This window comes from Sylvia atricapilla, chromosome 27 (assembly GCF_009819655.1).
Source record: "Sylvia atricapilla isolate bSylAtr1 chromosome 27, bSylAtr1.pri, whole genome shotgun sequence".
Taxonomy (NCBI): Eukaryota; Metazoa; Chordata; class Aves; order Passeriformes; family Sylviidae; genus Sylvia; species Sylvia atricapilla.
In genome coordinates, this window is record NC_089166.1 from 2944028 (window position 1) to 2961108 (window position 17081).

At 49.8% G+C, this 17081-nt stretch overlaps 2 pseudogenes; both read left to right on the plus strand.

Annotated features, from left to right (window-relative positions):
• The first annotated feature begins 8353 nt into the window (after window positions 1–8353).
• Window positions 8354–9231, plus strand: LOC136372169 (feather keratin Cos2-2-like; annotated as a pseudogene).
• Window positions 9232–11872: 2641 nt separating this feature from the next.
• On the plus strand, window positions 11873–12629 carry LOC136372384 (feather keratin Cos2-2-like; annotated as a pseudogene).
• Window positions 12630–17081: the final 4452 nt, after the last annotated feature.

The following is a 17081-nucleotide window of genomic DNA, read 5'->3' on the forward strand; positions in this document are numbered from 1 at the left end:
GGAAATGTGCAAGACCAGGTTGGACAGAGCTTTGAGCAAGCTGCTTGAGTGGGTAGCATTAGTGCCCGTCTCTTGAGGGCGGGAGGAGTGGAAAGAAATGGCCTTGAAGTTGCCTTCCAGCCCAAGCCACTCCTATGAAGTCTGCTTGGACAGAGGCCTCAGCAGTGTGCCAGATGTGCTCCGTGTTGGGCGGGCTGAGTCCCCTTTGGACACAGCTGGAGCTGACTGAGTCAGACGTGGCGGGAGCCGCTCTACCCTTCTCACAGAGCCCTGTTCCTGCAGCCTTACTTAGACGGTTTCCCTTTGTGAGCAACCAGCAGACATGAGGAAGGCCTGCTTCCTGGCAAGTGGCCAGCCCTTGCTTCCTGAGGGAAGTTGGCCATGAATTATTTTCTTGCCAGTGTACCTGTGCGTGCATAACCTTTTGGTTTTATTTAACAAACTGCCTTCTATCATGCTTCAAGTTGTTCTCTGTTTCATTTGACCTTGTCTTCCCACCAGACAAAGGGGGTAGATAGGGCAGCTTGCTGGGCACCATCCACCCTGCCAAGGTGTGCTGAGCACAGCTGTAATCCAGCCAGGGCCAGAGCAGGAAGGAGCTAGAGAAGCGGGCAAGGACTGTTGACCAAAGGGAGAGGTATTAGAGGGGAAGCGAGAGCACAAGGAAGACCTTATAGCCCAACCCATTCCAAAATGGGCTGGGAACACAGGCTGCACGTGAAAAGCCATGGCATGTCACAGAGAGATGAGGGAGAGATGGGCAGGTGCACAGGAAGAACGAGAGTGATGCCCTGAGTACTTGGCCACCAACAACCCACAGGAATGACACAGGTTCACCTCATGTGCCTGCAAGGAATGCCACCAGACCGTGATGCGAGCCTCCTGCCTACTCTGATGTCCTTATATCCTGCAAATTCTTGGGCCTCTCATCCTGGCCCCAGAAGAATTCTTCAGATAGGAATGCACACGGCAGTAAGCAGGAAATAGAGACCGCAGTGCAGGAAACCAGGACACAGCCCCTACATTAGCTGGGCTGGTGCACATTTGACATGAGCTGGTCACAAAATTATTGCTTTCACAAAGGTGCCTCTGGGCCTGAGGCAGTGCAGGGCTGCTATAAAAGGCAGCCCAAGTCTCTGCTCCCTCATTCACTTCTATCATCTCCTTCTCTTCAGGAATCAGGTGAGTGGGAAGCCTCTTCTACTCCTCCTGCTCCTGCTACTTCAGGAGCAGCTCTTTCCTGGCTGCAAGTCTCAGCTGAGAGGGGTTGAGTCATAACACAGAGCTGGGGGCCTACTTGTGCTGTTAGAGGGCAGGGGAGAGAAGGTCTTGCGCAGCCAGAGGAAAGAGAGGCTGGGACTTGGCAGAGGTGGCTGCTGGGCTTTGAGCTGGGCCAGTGCAATGAGGGCCAGGAGGTGCCTTGGCTGCAGGTGATTGATTGGGTGCAGTGCTTGCTTCTCACGTGTCCTCACTTTCTGCTTCTCCCTGCCCTCTGTGCCAGGTGCACCTGTGAGCCCCAGCCATGTCCTGCTGCAAGCCCTGTGACCCTTGCTGCCAGCCCTGCGGCCCTGCCCGCTGGCCAGCAGCTGCAATGAGTGCTGTGTCAGGCAGTGCCAGAGCTCCCACGTCGTCATTGAGCCGCCTGCTGTGCTGGTGACCCTGCCCGGCCCCGTCCTCAGCTCCTTCCCACAGAACACTGCCGTGGGATCCTCCACCTCTGCTGCTGTGGGCAACATCCTCAGCTGCGGCGGAGTGCCCATCAGCTCTGGGGGCTTTGACATCTCCTGCATCACCAACTGCTACGGCAGCAGATGCTGTCCCCCCTGCTAATCTGCTGGCAACCTCCTCGGGCAAGAAGAACGTCCACACCTCTGAATAACCTCAGAATGTGGAGCAGCACTGAACATGGATCTTTGCAACAACGCATCTGTGCCCTTGCTTTCCTCTTGCTTTTCTCCAGTGTCTTCCATTCTCTTCCTTTCCTGTCAGCACCACCCAATTCCAGCTACTGGGACCTCTTGGCTTCCCTCCATCCCTCTGCAGGCCAGGCACATGGGACACCCTCACTGCACCCAGGTGCCTGCTCCCAGCGTTCCCTTTGAAGCCACCTCCTTTTTCTTCCTTCGACTCAATAAAGTTGTTTTGCATCCAAACCTGGGCCCCCGCTTTCTCTTTCCTTGTGTGGGAACTCTTCCAGTCAGCTCAGGGCAAGAGCTGGAGGAAGCCGTGGGTTGTCACTTCCAGGTGGTTTTGACTTTGGACTTTTTCTGTTGAAGATTACAAATACCCTTGCTTCCCCAAAATAGTGAGCATCAGGAGAAGATGATGGCAAAAGGTCACCTGAGAGGGAATGGGAAACAGCAGTGCCTGGGGCTTGGTCCACAACCTCCTCTCTTCCACACGTGCCTCACATTAGCCTTTTCTCCTGCTTCCAGCCGGTCTCAGCCAGGGCTGAGGGGCTTCAGAGGATCAACTAAGCACCAGGGCAGAACCAAAGCCATCTTCCCACCGTGTTGGAGGCTGCCACTCTTTCCCCCTTCTGGGTGCGGGAGAGGAGAGAACTCTCCCATCTTCTGGCTTCCCACTCCCAGACACGGCTCAAACACTGTTCTCCACGTGCCCACATTCTCTTTGACAGCCAGCATTTCGCACATCTCCAGGCTCAGGAAAAGCCTGTACCTTCAAATCTCAGAACCTGGTGATGTAATCCAGACAAAATTTGGAACATTCAGTTTGCCTTTCTTGATTTTCTTTCCTTTTTCGATCTCACTCATCCCTTCCCTTCCTTTCCTGTCTCCATGACCAATGCCAGCTTGTCTGGTCTGTCGGCTCCCACTCCTTCCTCCCTCTGTCCTGCAGTCCACAGTGCTGGACACGCCCGCTGCATCTTTGTGGTTACTTCTGCTGCTCTCTTTGAGATCAGCAGCTTTTCATCTTTGAATTCAATTAGGTTAATTTCTATCCACTCTTGGGCTTCTCTTTTCTTATTCATCTTGAAAACTCATCCAGTCACTTCAGGACAATGTTGGAAAAGCAGAAAGTGGGACTCACTTTTACGGATTTTCATTGTGCCCTTTCCCTTGGGGCTGAAAAGACACCCATGACAGTGAGGTGACAATGCACTGGAAAGAATTGCACAGAGAAGTTTCTTTGCGTTCCTGGATGTGTTAAGGCAAGGTCACTCAGGACTTTGAACCACTTGATTTTTTGAGTGCCGTCCTTGCCCATATTTGGGGGGGGGGGGGGGGGGGCTAAGTGTCACAAACAAAAAAAATTTTTTCTGTCCCTTTGATCTCAAGTTTTTGAGTCAACAGTCAGGCAGGTGGAACAACCATGGTGATAAGGCAAAGAGTAAATTTTTCCTTGCTTCTCTGCACAAGGCAGGCCAAGGAAATGCTAGGGTACAGATGCACCAGTGAGACTTTGTCCCACTTAGGCTCAGTCCTTGCTGGCAGAGCTTCTCTTTACACCAGTGCTATGATGTCTCTGTGCTTTTTGTGATCTCTGCGCTTTGATCTTCTCTCTCCCAGAACAGGGAGTTCAGCATGTCTGTGACAGGGTCTCCAAGTCTCTCCAAACACCGCCCTTGTCTCTACACAGACATTTTACTTCTCCAAACACAGGATGAAACAGCAGTAGCTATCCTTTTGGGGTTTCCCACACTGATACCCTCAGGCTTTGGCTTTCTCATCTCCAGGTCACTTGAGTAATGTACAATCATCCTCCTGATTCTCCTGCATTTAACCCTTTCCTACAAACCCAACCCATTCCTAATGAAATCCACTTTCCCAGGGACATCAGCAGTGTGACAAATGTGCTCTGTGTTGGGCAGAGCTGAGTCCCTTAGGACAGAGTGGGACTGAGTCAACCCGGTGGGACAACTGGACTCTTCTCACAGAGCTCATTCCCGCGGCCTTTGGCTCCAGCTAACAAACCTTGCAACTCTAACACAAGGGAGACTATCCATCACAGTCTGAAACAAAATTTCAAGAGCAAAGAATTATGCGAGTTTTGCTTTAGCAAACAGCCTTTGGTAAGCCTCATTTTTACAATATATTTTTTTCTTTCCTGTCTAAATCAGAAGAGGGAGCAAGAGCATGCCTGGAAGGTACTGGCCATCCAACCAGGGTCAGCCCACCACAGCTGGTAGTAACAACCAATTGTTCTAGGTAAGAACATGTGGTGAGAAAGACCAGCATGTGGCTGGAGAAGGGGCCCTGGGGAGGTAGGACATCTCTTTTCTGTGAGAAGTGTCCTTGCTGTGGCTGCTGGAGAGAAACAAAACCCAACACAAGGAAAGAGCAGGAACGTTATGGAGCAACCAGTATGGACTGTTGACCAGAGACCGACCCAGTCAAGAGGATTCAAGACACATCTAGTGCTCTTATGGGACGTCACCAGACCATGACCCGAGCACCCTCTCACTCCTGACAAGTTCATACCCTAGAAATTCTTGGGCCTCCTCCTCAGGCTGTACCAATGTCTTCACATAGGAATGTACAGGCAGCAACCAAGAAATGAAAAAATGTAGGAAACCAGTACACAGCCCCTACCATTAGCTGGGATGGTGCATATTTGACATGAGCTGGTCTGAAAATTATGACTTCCACTAAGGTGCCTCATGGCCTGAGGCAGAGGAGGTCCTGCTATAAAAGGCAGCCCAAGTCTCTCTGCTCCCTCATCCACTTGTCTCACCTCCTTCTCTTCAGGAATCAGGTGAGTGAGAAGCCTCGTCTCCTGCTACTCCTGCTGCGCTTCAAGACCAAATCTTTCGTGGCTGTGGACCTCAGCTGAGAGGGGCTCTTGTAGCAGAGGGCAGGGGGTTTGCGTCACCTGGGAGAGGGCAGGAGAGAGAAGGTCTTGTGCAGCCAGAGAAAGAGAGGCTTGGGACTTGGCAGAGGTGGCTGCTGGTCTTTGAGCTGGGCATGCAATGTGGGCCAGGAGGTGCCTTGGCTGCAGGTGATTGGGTGCAGTGCTGCTTCTCACGGTCCTCACTTTCTGCTTCTCCTGCCTCTTGTGCCAGGGGCACCTGTGAGCCCCAGCCATGTCCTGCTGCAAGCCCTGTGACCCTGCTGCCAGCCCGGCGGCACGGCCACGTGGCCAGCAGCTGCCAATGATGCTGGTCAGGCCGTGCCAGAGCTCCCACGTGGTCATTGAGCCGCCTGCTGTGCTGTGACCCTGCCCGGCCCCGTCCTCAGCTCCTTCCCACAGAACACTGCGTGGATCCTCCCCTCTGCTGCTGTGGGCAGCATCCTCAGCACTGAGGGAGTGCCATCAGCTCTGGGGCTTTGACATCTCCTGCATCACAACTGCTATGGCAGCAGATGTTGTCGTCCCTGCTAAATATGCTGAGGCCAAACTTCTTGAGCAGAACATCCAGAAATCAGAACTTGGTGCTGGAATAATGACAGAATTTTGGGACACTGAATTTACACTTTTCCACTATTAGTTCCTTCTTCTGCTCCCTCCTCTCTCTTCCCTTCCTTTCCGGGCACCACCACCCAGTGCCAGCCTAGTGGGATCATCTGCCCACTCCTTTCCTCCCTCTATCTTCCAGCCTGGCAGATGGACACCCTCACTCCATCTTTGTGGGTTCTCCTGTTGCTGTCTCTGATGTACCCACTTTTTCCTATAGATTCAATAAGTAGTTTTGCATTTATTCCGGAGCCTGTGATTCGTCTTCATTCTGCAAGAACTCTTCCATCCTCCTCAAGGGTATGATGGAAAAGCAGGGAGTGTGACTCACTGCTATGGATTTTCCTTGTGCCCTTTCCCTTGGAGCTGACAAAGACATCCCTGACAGTGAGAGTGATGAGGCAGTGGAACAAGTTGCCTGGAGACAATGAGATTTCTCATAGCTGGAAATCTTCTACGCAAGGTTGCTCAGCACTTTGAGCCATTGGTTTGGTGGATGCAGTCAAAGCTTATTTTTGTGTGGTAGCTGTAGGTTTGAAAATGAAATTAACATGTTATTTATATTCCCTTCCATCACAGTGTTTGCATCAACACAGTTGTGCAGCTGGAACAACCACAAAACCGTGGTGGAAAGGAAAAGATGAAATCAGTTGCCATAATCTCACTCAATGGAGGAGGTTGAAGCAATGCTTGGGCAGAGATGCACAGATGGGGACATGTCCCCCTTAGGCCTCAGCCCTTGCTGGCAGGGCTCCTCTTTGCACCAGTGCTCAAGTATGTCTGTGACAGGGCCACCAAGTCTCTCTGAACACTGGCGGGTTTTCTACACAGATTCTGCTTCTTCAACACAGGATAAAAGAACAGGAGGCATCCTTTATGGGTTTTTTGGACACAGCAGGAGTCTGACTCTGTCAGAAGTGTTCGAGGGTGGTGAATGATGTCCCAGAGCCTGTTCCTGAAGTCTTCTGCCCCAGCTGCCAAATTTCACCACCTTACAGAAGAGGGAAGGTCCATTCATAACCGTGTAAAAAACAATTGCATGAATAAACTTTTTAACAGCCACACAGTGGTCCAGGCTTGAGACAGGGATGAATGTAACTTGCAGTAACCCAAACAAAAATTATATTATTAGTCCCTCAGTAAGAGGGAATTTGCCTGACCTCCCCTTGATGGAGGAGCTGTGTTATTGGCCTTTTGGTCCTGAATGACGTGCTGCTGCTTTCCTGGCCTCATTGCTGGGAACACCTTTCCAGAGGATCTGCAAGTCCTGGAGCTTGAACACTAAAAAGAGTCCACAGCTCTTTCACTAACCCTGTGTCACCTCGAACATCTATCCCACATCTCAGAGCAAGGCACCATCTGTATCCTGGTCCCTTCAGTTCCATCCCCTCATTTGTTTTAAGGTCTTGGCCCCTGCCTCACTCCACAGCAGTCTGAGTGGTACCATTGGCCTGGGCAGGAAGAGACTGTGTTCCATCCCAGTGGAGAAGTGGAGGAGATAAGGGCTGATGTGTATGTCTCGGAGACACAGAGCTGGATGCCCCTGGAGCCAGCCAAGGCTTGTGGCTGTGTTGGTGTGCCTGAGATGCAGTTCATGTTCCCCACAGCAGCCCTGGCAGGGCTGTGCGCTGCACTGGGAGTTACAAAGGTGCTGGTAACACTGCAGTCCTGTGGCTCCTGCTGAGCAGTGCTCACACAGCACCAGCACTGTCTCTCCAACATTCCCTTCCCCATCAGGAGCTGGGGAAGTGGGGGGCAAGATCCTGGGAGTGGATCAGACAGTTGTCCCAAATTGAGTGGAAGGGATATTTCATGCCATATGACAGGAGGTCAGACACAATAGCTAAGGAAAGGAGAAACAAGGGTGGGCATTGTGGGCTCGATACTGAGCTTGAGAAGAGCTAGCTCTTCTCAAGGGATACTTTTCAACAGTTTTTTGGGTTTGGTTTTTCCCCCAAAACAACCCTGTGTAAACAATGTTCTTTTCCAATAACAGCAGATGCTGTTTCCTACTTCTGTTACTTAGCCAATGGGAGAGGTACCAGTTATGTAGACCAATGGCGTGTCTTCTTAGGGCACCATGTTTAACAGGGCCAAATGAAATGTAAAAAAAGCCTTCTAATTTCTACTGCCTTCTGACTGGGGTGGGGGTAACCATCTTTATTTCGTGTCCATTGCTACAGGCATTTGTTATTTGCAACGTTTGCCTTCAACTAACACCACTATATTTGCTCAAGCTCCGCTTCCTGGAAGTGGCAAGACAGAATTTCCTGATTGGAGTGATCTTCTGATGCTCTGATGAAGAGCATAAAAAGTGGGAGCTTTTTCCACTTTACAACGGCATGCACAATCTTTTGATGGTTTTAGTGAATATTCCAATCCTTATATTCATGTTGTTTTTCTTCTTATTTTCTCTTCCTTGTTCACTTCAGAAGGGAGAGTGATAGATTGTCTGGAGAGTACTGGCCATCCAGCCAAGGTCAACCCAGCACAGCTGGTAGTAACAACCAAGGAGTCTTGGTAAGAACATGTCGTGGGAATGACCAGCATCTGGCTGGGGAAGGGGCCCTAGGGAGGTAGGACACCAATTTCTGGGGCAAGTGTCCTTGCTGTGGCTCCTGGAGAGAAACAAAATCCAAAACAAAAAAAGAGCAGGGATGAGGTGGAGCAACAAGTATGGACTGTTGACTGCAGCCTGACCCAGTATAGAGGATTCAAGACACATCACGTGTAGTCATGGAATGGCACCAAAAAATGATACAAGCACTCTGGTTGTGCAGATGAGTTCATATCCCAAAAATTCATGGGCCTCTAATCCCAGCCATAACCCAAGACTTCATATAGGAATGCAAATGGCAGAAGCCAGGAAATGAGAAGACAGCCATGCAGAAAAATGGTACACTGCCCCTGCCATTAGCTGGGATGCTGCATATTTGACATGAGCTGGTCTGAAAATTATGATATCCACTAAGGTGCCTCTGGGCCTGAGGCAGTGCAGGGCTGCTATAAAAGGCAGCCCAAGTCTCTGCTCCCTCACCCACTTGTCTCACCTCCTTCTCTTCAGGAATCAGGTGAGTGGAAAGCCTCATCTCCTGCTGCTCCTGCTGCTTCAAGAGCAGCTTTTTCCTGGCTCTAGGTCTCAGTTTGAAAGGGGCTGTCATAGTGCAGGGCTTGGAGCTACATGTGCTGGGAAAGGACAGGGGAGAGAAGGTCTTGTGCAGCCAGAGAAAGAGAGGCTGGGACTTGGCAGAGGTGGCTGCTGGGCTTTGAGCTGGGCAGTGCAATGTGGGCCAGGAGGTGCCTTGGCTGCAGGGTGATTGGGTGCAGTGCTGCTTCTCACGTGTCCTCACTTTCTGCTTCTCCCTGCCCTCTGTGCCAGGTGCATCTGTGAGCCCCAGCCATGTCCTGCTGCAGACCCTGTGACCCTTGCTGCCAGCCCTGCGGCCCCTGCCCACTGGCCAGCAGCTGCAATGAGTGCTGTGTCAGGCAGTGCCAGAGCTCCCACGTCGTCATTGAGCCGCCTGCTGTGCTGGTGACCCTGCCCGGCCCCGTCCTCAGCTCCTTCCCACAGAACACTGCCGTGGGATCCTCCACCTCTGCTGCTGTGGGCAACATCCTCAGCTGCAGCGGAGTGCCCATCAGCTCTGGGGGCTTTGACATCTCCTGCATCACCAACTGCTATGGCAGCAGATGTTGTCGTCCCTGCTAAAGATGCTGAGGCCAACCTTCTTGAGCAAGAACATCCAAGAAATCAGAACTTGGTGCTGGAATAATGACAGAATTTTGGGACACTGAATTTACACTTTTCCACTATTAGTTCCTTCTTCTGCTTCCTCCTCTCTCTTTCCTTCCTTTCCGGGCACCACCACCCAGTGCCAGCCTAGTGGGATCATCTACCCACTCCTTTCCTCCCTCTATCTGCCAGCCTGGCAGATGGACACCCTCACTCCATCTTTGTGGGTTCTCCTGTTGCTGTCTCTGATGTACCCACTTTTTTCCTATAGATTCAATAAAGTAGTTTTGCATTTATTCCGGAGCCTGTGATTCGTTCTTCATTCTGCGAGAACTCTTCCATCCTCCTCAAGGGTATGATGGAAAAGCAGAGAGTGTGACTCACTGCTATGGATTTTCCTTGTGCCCTTTCCCTTGGAGCTGACAAAGACATCCCTGACAGTGAGAGTGATGAGGCACTGGAACAAGTTGCCTGGAGACAAGGAGGTTTTTCATTTCTGGAAGTGTTCAAGGCAAGGTTGCTCAGCACTTTGAGCCAGTTGGTTTGGTGGGCTCCATTCTTGCCCATTTTTGGTTAGGTGGATGAAGTGTTGCAAAAAAAAAAAAAAAAAAGCTTAAGTTCCCTTTCATTCCAAGTTTTTCAGTTGACACAGTAGAGCAGACGGAACAACCACAATACCATGGTGATAAGGCAAAGAATAAATTTATTTCCTTATCTAACTCCACGAACAGGAATAAATCGACCCTGTGGCAAAGATTCACAAGTTGGAACATTTTCCCCCTTAGGCTCAGTCCTTGCTGGCAGAGCTTCTCTTTACACCAGTGCTATGATGTCTCTGTGCTTTTTGTGATCTCTGCGCTTTGATCTTCTCTCTCCCAGAACAGGGAGTTCAGCATGTCTGTGACAGTGTCTCCAAGTCTCTCCAAACACCGCCCTTGTCTCTACACAGACATCTTACTTCTCCAAACACAGGATGAAACACCAGTAGCCATCCTTTTTGGGGTTTCCCACACTGATACCCTCAGGCTTTGGCTTTCTCAGCTACCAGGTCACCTGAGCACACCTACAATCATCCTCCTGATTATTTTGCATTTAACCCTTTCCTCCCAACTCAAACCATTCCTTATGAAATCTGCTTCCGCAGAGGCATCAGCAGTGTGACAAATGTGCTCTGTGTTGGGCAGAGCTGAGTCCCCTTAGGACAGAGCTGGAGCCGACTCTGTCAGATATGGTGGGAGACACTGGACTCTTCTCACAGAACCCATTCCCGGGATTTTCTGTCCCAGCTATCAAACATCACCCGTTTTAGGCAAGAGACAATGGCTACCACACTGTGAAAAACAATCAGATGAATGAAAGCTTCTACAGTAGATTGTTATGCATGGTTTTGCTTTAGTCAGCTGCATTATGTCAATCCTCATATTGTTTCCCATTTTATTTTCTCTTCCCTACCCCCGTTCAGAAGGGAGAGTCATGGAATGGCTTGCAGGGCACTGGCCACCAGGCTAAGGTCAAACCAACACAGCTGGTAAAAACCACCAAAGATTACCAGTAAGAACAACCTGGCCAGAAAGACCAGCATGTGGTGGGATTTCTCTTTACCCTTCCCCTTCCTTTCTCCTTTCCCTCTCCATTCCTCTATTTCCATGCCAAGTCTGCAATTTATTAATAAAATGTGAAAGCTTCTTTGGACTCTCTGACTTTGGTCTTTCCTCCCAACCGCCAGCATGTACAAATCCTGGCTGTTTCATTCCCCTGCCAGTGGGACACCACAGCCACTCACCAGCAACACTGCAGCAGAGCGGGATCCATTTAGGATGAAGGCCTGCAGAGGCTGGCAGGATTTCTGGGCTTTCTTCCTGAACATAAAGCAGGAAGTGGAGGGTGGAGGAGGCAGAGGCTACATTTCAGTCCTCTGGACACCTCTCTGTAAGGTCAAAGCAGCACCATTCAGCTGTCCATTGCCTCTGTCTCTCCAGGGCAACCAGTGCCTCTGTGGGACCAAAGGACACGCCAAAGGAGAAACCTTCACATTCAAGCCCCCATGATGCACACATGCACAAAGTGACACACGTGCTTACGAGGGCCTCCCTTGAACCTTACAATCCTGACATTCATAAATGAAAACCATCAAAGGGCGGATCTCTGTTGAAGTGTTGAGGACAACTCTGAGAACTCAAGCACCCTGCGAAGGAACCCAGCCATAGAAATGGTCCTTGACTTCCCGAAGGACCCACAGAGAGTGTACAGAAAGACGGTGAGGTCGAAGAGACCAGCCCAATTTTCCTGAGATACTGTAAATATAGCAAGAAGGATAAACCCTCCAACGGAAGTGCATCTGACTGAAAAAAAAGCGACTGCCATAGAGTGATGGGGAAGAAGAAAAAAGATCTTTCCACTTCCCGCAAATGTCAGCACATGTGCATGTGTACAAGAAGAATGAGCATGATGCACTAAAAATCCTGCCACAAAGAATCCAACAGGGATGACATAGGTGAACATCACGTGCCTACATAGAATGCCACCAGACAATGATCTGAGCACTCAGCTAACTGTGCTAAGCTGTTTACATCCTGGAAATTCTTGTGCCTCTCACCCAGCCCCAACACAAGGCTTTACATAGGAAATAGGAACATACAAAGCAGAAGCCAGAAAATGAAAAGGCAGCAATGCAGGAAACCAGGACAGAACCCCTACCATTTGCTGGGCTGGTGCACATTTGACATGAGCTGGTCACAAAATTGTTGCTTTGGAAAAGTACCTCCGGCCCTGAGGCAAGGCAAGACAGCTATAAAAGGCACCCCAAGTCTCTGCTCCCTCATCCACTTGTCTCACCTCCTTCTCCTCAGGAATCAGGTGAGTGGAAATCCTCTCATCCTTCTTCAAGGCCAGGTCTGTCCTGGCTGGAGGTCTCACCTGAGAGGGCCTGTAGTAGCCCAGGGCTGGGACCTGTGTGAGTTAACAGAGAGCAGGAGAGAGAAGGTCTTGTGCAGACAGAGAAAGACAAACTGGGACTTGGCAGAGGTGGCTGCTGGGCTTTGAGCTGGGCAGTGCAATGTGGGCCAGGAGGTGCCTTGGCTGCAGGGTGATTGGGTGCAGTGCTGCTTCTCACATGTCCTCACTGTCTGCTTCTCCCTGCCCTCTGTGCCAGGTGCATCTGTGAGCCCCAGCCATGTCCTGCTGCAGACCCTGTGACCCTTGCTGCCAGCCCTGCGGCCCCTGCCCGCTGGCCAGCAGCTGCAATGAGTGCTGTGTCAGGCAGTGCCAGAGCTCCCACGTCGTCATTGAGCCGCCTGCTGTGCTGGTGACCCTGCCCGGCCCCGTCCTCAGCTCCTTCCCACAGAACACTGCCGTGGGATCCTCCACCTCTGCTGCTGTGGGCAACATCCTCAGCTGCGGCGGAGTGCCCATCAGCTCTGGGGGCTTTGACATCTCCTGCATCACCAACTGCTATGGAGGCAGCAGATGTCGTCCCTGCTAAATCTGCTGGCAACATCTTAGGGCATGAACATCCAAGACCTCAGAACCTGGTGCTGGAATGATGACACAATATTGGGACACTGTATATAGGGCTTCTGACTTTACTTACCTTCTCATGCTCTCTTTTTTCTATTTGCTTCCTTTCCTATCAGCATCACCCAATGTCAGCCTACTGGGACCTGTTTTCTTCTCTCCGTCCCTCCCTCCCTCTGCAGACCAGCACATGGTCACCCCAACTGCACCACACTTGCTGCACTTGGTGCTCTCTGAGAATTAGCTCCATTTGTTGTTTAGAGTCAGTAAAGTAATTTTGCAACCAAGCCTTGGATTCTGATCCTCTTTCCATCTGTGTCAGCTTTTCTGGTGAGCTCAGGGAAAAAGGCAGAGGAAGCAGAGGTTGGGACTCCTTACAGTGGATTTCACTTTGTGTCTTTTGTCTTGCTGAAAAGGTGGTTCACAAATACATCCCTCACTACACCACTGCAGCTACTGAGGGAGGAAGATGATTCCCAAACCTGGCAGAAAAGGGGGGTGAAAGGCGGTGGGTGGGAATCAGCAATGCCGTGGGACAGCCCACAACCTCCTCTCTGGTGCTGCTCATTCTGTACTTATGGGTTAGATGTTCCTGTTCTGCTTATATGCTGCTTCTCAGTAAATGGTTTATTCCATGTACCCCTTTATAGTTAACTCCCTTTGTTCCTTTCCTTGGTACAGTTGTATGTCAGTCTTGTGTTATGTAATCCTTGCGTCCTGTCCATCACTCTGGGGCCTCTCCCTGTGCCTGGGAAGTTCCAGGCTGAGGCCAGCTTTCCCCTCCTACGGCAACCTGGTTTGTTACCTTGTTTGTCTTTCATGTTCAGAGCCCCTCCCCTGGTTCTCCTGACTGGACCTTGGCTGAACCCATCCCCCTGTACCAGCCCCGACTAAAAGATGCTGCACAAGCCTGCTCCTTGGCACTGCTGAGGCAGGCACCTTGGGCTTCAGTTGTCTCCCCTGGGGACCAATAAACCCAGTTTGGTAAATCCTCAACAGCATCCCTCTTTCTTTCTCCTGCCATCGTCACCTCGAGCCTGAGGACAAATCAAGTCCCACTGGATCCTGATGGTGATCAAATCACTGGAAGGTACCTCACTTGCCTTGGTGCCAGGGCTGGCTGGGGTGGGAGAACCAGCACACAGCGACACTCCTCTTTTCTGACACCCGCCTCACATTAACTGCTCTGCCCAGCTGCTCTCCACACACACAGGACTGAGGGGCTTCATAGGTTGAGACTGGCATCAGCCACACAGAGGAGCTGATTGGGATCAGCTGTTCTTTGCAGCCCTTTGCAGGTGAACGTACCATGAAGGAAGCTGTGACCCCATGAGGAGCCTGCACCAGAAAACATTCCCAGCAGGAAAGTCCACTGCAGTAGAGAGAAGGCCATAGTGGAGCACATCCTGCTGATAGGACTTCTTCCACTTTTGGGGAGCTGCCGTGGAGCATTCTGTTCTTGAACAAGTGCACCCCTTGGAAGTGACCCACTCTTTCCACGGGAATCCTTGAAAGGAAAGAGGCCACATCCTTTTTTGTTGCAATCTTTGAACTGCGGGAAAACTGGATTTTTCCAGTTTTCTGGAGTTTTCCAGAACCTTTTTCTTTCCAGAGAGAAAAGAGTCCACAGCTTCGCTCATAGCACAGGTTCTCCAGCTCTTTGGTTATCTGTGGCACAATACAGCGGGGTTGCAGCGGCTGCTGGATTGAGATTTGACACTTTCCTCAGGCGGTGCTGGTTCACCTTTCAGACTGGAACCACGATGCATGACGCATCTTTATACAAAACATTCCAATGCCTTTCTGAAGAACCAAAAGAAGGGTGTGGCTCCCTCATCCACTTTATGCTCAGATAATTACACTTTTGGTGAACAGCAACCACCCTCTTCAGTACTGTAGTGGTTTCAAATTTGCCTATTTCTTTTTTCCAAATTATGTGTATTTGTTTGGGTCTCTGCTATAATTAGTTACTCTTTTTCTGCTGTGAGATAGGATTAGGAGAAAAGCAAATCTGGCTCAAAACTTAAAATTGTATAAAAACAGGTTTATTAACAAAACAACAAGAGAGAAAAAATTAATAAGAATCAGAATAAAGCCTTGAAAACACTTCTCCTCTTGCCCAACTTCTTTTCCCATCTTATGAACAATGTATACAGACAAAACTTGGGACCTTTTATCAGTTTACCACCTATAAAATAGTATTTCATTAGCACCTTTATGTTGCTGTTAGGGACATGAAAGAACCAGCAGACAGCAGAAAGGTCAGCAGGAAAAGCTCTAAACTTTATTTTTCTGACTCCATCTTGCATACACTTGATGAAAGGGAAAAGGTTGGCTACACAAGTAGCCGCCTCTTCAACCTCATTGGTGAACATCACCATCAATCATTTTTCTCCTCCCAGAGGAGAAATATGTAAACAAAATTGATAAATTCTAAAAATATACATAGTTTTCTTGAAGCTGCGTGAGAATAAAATGCAAACAGTGAAAAGCAGGCAAACTTGGGGCAACACCTTTAGACAGAGAAGTCTCATTTGGTCTGCTATGGAAACTTCCCCACAAGAAAGAAGAGTTCTCTTTTGGCTTTTAATTCTCACAAAAGCAGCTGTCCAGGAATCTGCATTTGTGAAATCCCTCCCATCTCATGCAGCCTTTCCACATCTGTGTTATGAGTCATATCAAAACTCATGGGTTACTGTTTTTAAAGATGAACAGTTCAAAAGCAAAGGTTTTCTTCATCTCTAGGAACAGAGATCTTTTCTCTTTCTAGGGGCAGATCTTTATCTTCATCTCATCTCTCTCTCTGTTCCAGGTTCTCATAGGATCACAGCTGTTTCAATATTCGCTTAGTCCACCACAAATACCTTTGCTCAGATCTACAAATTGAATACACATCATCTTCCCAATGCATATTTTCCATGATTCAAAGGGATATTCTAGTACATCACAGTCCATCACCATGACTTACAAAAGAATTTCAGCCTAAATCCAAGGAATCTTCTCATTCTCGTCCATCTAGGCCTCAACTCTTCCTTCTTCACTGACTTTGATGTCTTCATATTGTCTCTCTACATGTTTCCCCTCTGTCCCTTTTCTCTCTTCAGAGACGATTAGCGTTTTGCAAGTTTCATCTGTGCAAGGAAAGAGCTGACTTTCTGCAGAGGGAATGATGATTCTTCCAGACAGTGGCAGAAGGTGGTGCAGCTGCGGGTGGTTGCGGTGCGCTGTGGGGGAAGGCTGGGATCTCCCCGCAGCACGGCCACAGCTGGGGCTTCCCCCTCTTCCTCTGCCTGGAAGCCACTGAGGGGGGCCTGGCCTGGCCCTGCCAGGCCTCCAGGCCACGATGGAGAGGCAGCTTAGTGGGAGGATGTTAACAGCTGCTGGAGGCCAGGATGGGACCCTCTCTCCTCCCCTGCCCCGGCCCGGCAGTCACTGGGTGGGCCCTGACCCAGGGCCCAGCAGGCTCCTTGGGAAGGGGCCTGGCCCCAGACAGGGTCCAGCTGGCTCCTTCCTAACAAGGAGGCAGCCAGGGCCCCTTGTTACCCCTTAGCAGGCGGGAAGAATAGAGAAGTTTTCCCAGGATTCCTCTGATTTTTAACCTGTGTACTCCAGAGGGGCATCCCCATATTTAATTGGTTGATCAGGCTGTCAACATTCAAAGCCAGTCACTAATTGGTTTTTTCCCACAGCTTTCTTCAATCAATTCAAAACCAGTACAAGTAGCCACTGGAGGGGAGGTGCTCTGAGCAGCCAGGGAGGCCCAATGTCCCAAGTCCAACTCCAGCAACTTCATGGTGGTCCCTGAGACTCTGGACTTCTGTCAAATCATGGAGTAGGAAGGACAGTCCAACATTTCTACTTTTCCTGCTCTGATCTAAGATGCTGTTGTCTCTTGACATCATTCACAGCACAGCAATACATAAATGCAATGGGTCAGTCTGTGTATATCTGCGTGTCCATTGCTTTCATTCCATTTATTTCCTCAAAAAAATAAAGCATGAAAGTTAATCGGAGTTCTTAGCACAGCATGGATACAGCAGAGTCATGGCAGATGATGAACCTGAACCATCAGGATCAGATGTATCCCAATGGGAAAAGTGCAATTTTACCAGTCAAATTTGAATTTTCAAATGAAACACCTGTGTCCACGTATTCCAACTGATTTGCCCTTTAATCTCAAAAGTTTCCCACTCTTCTCACATGATTCTGAAGCCACTTTTATACACAATTGTGAGCTCAGCCAAGCATAAGGACAGACCAAAACCATCCTAATAAAATGTTGGAAGCTGCCTCTGTTTCCCTTTCTGGGTACTGGAGAGGAGAAACTCTCCAGTATTGGGGCTTCAATTTCCAAGACAGAGTTAAAAACATTTCTCCAAGTGCCTCATTCTCTTTGACAGCAGTATTTCCCACAGCTCCT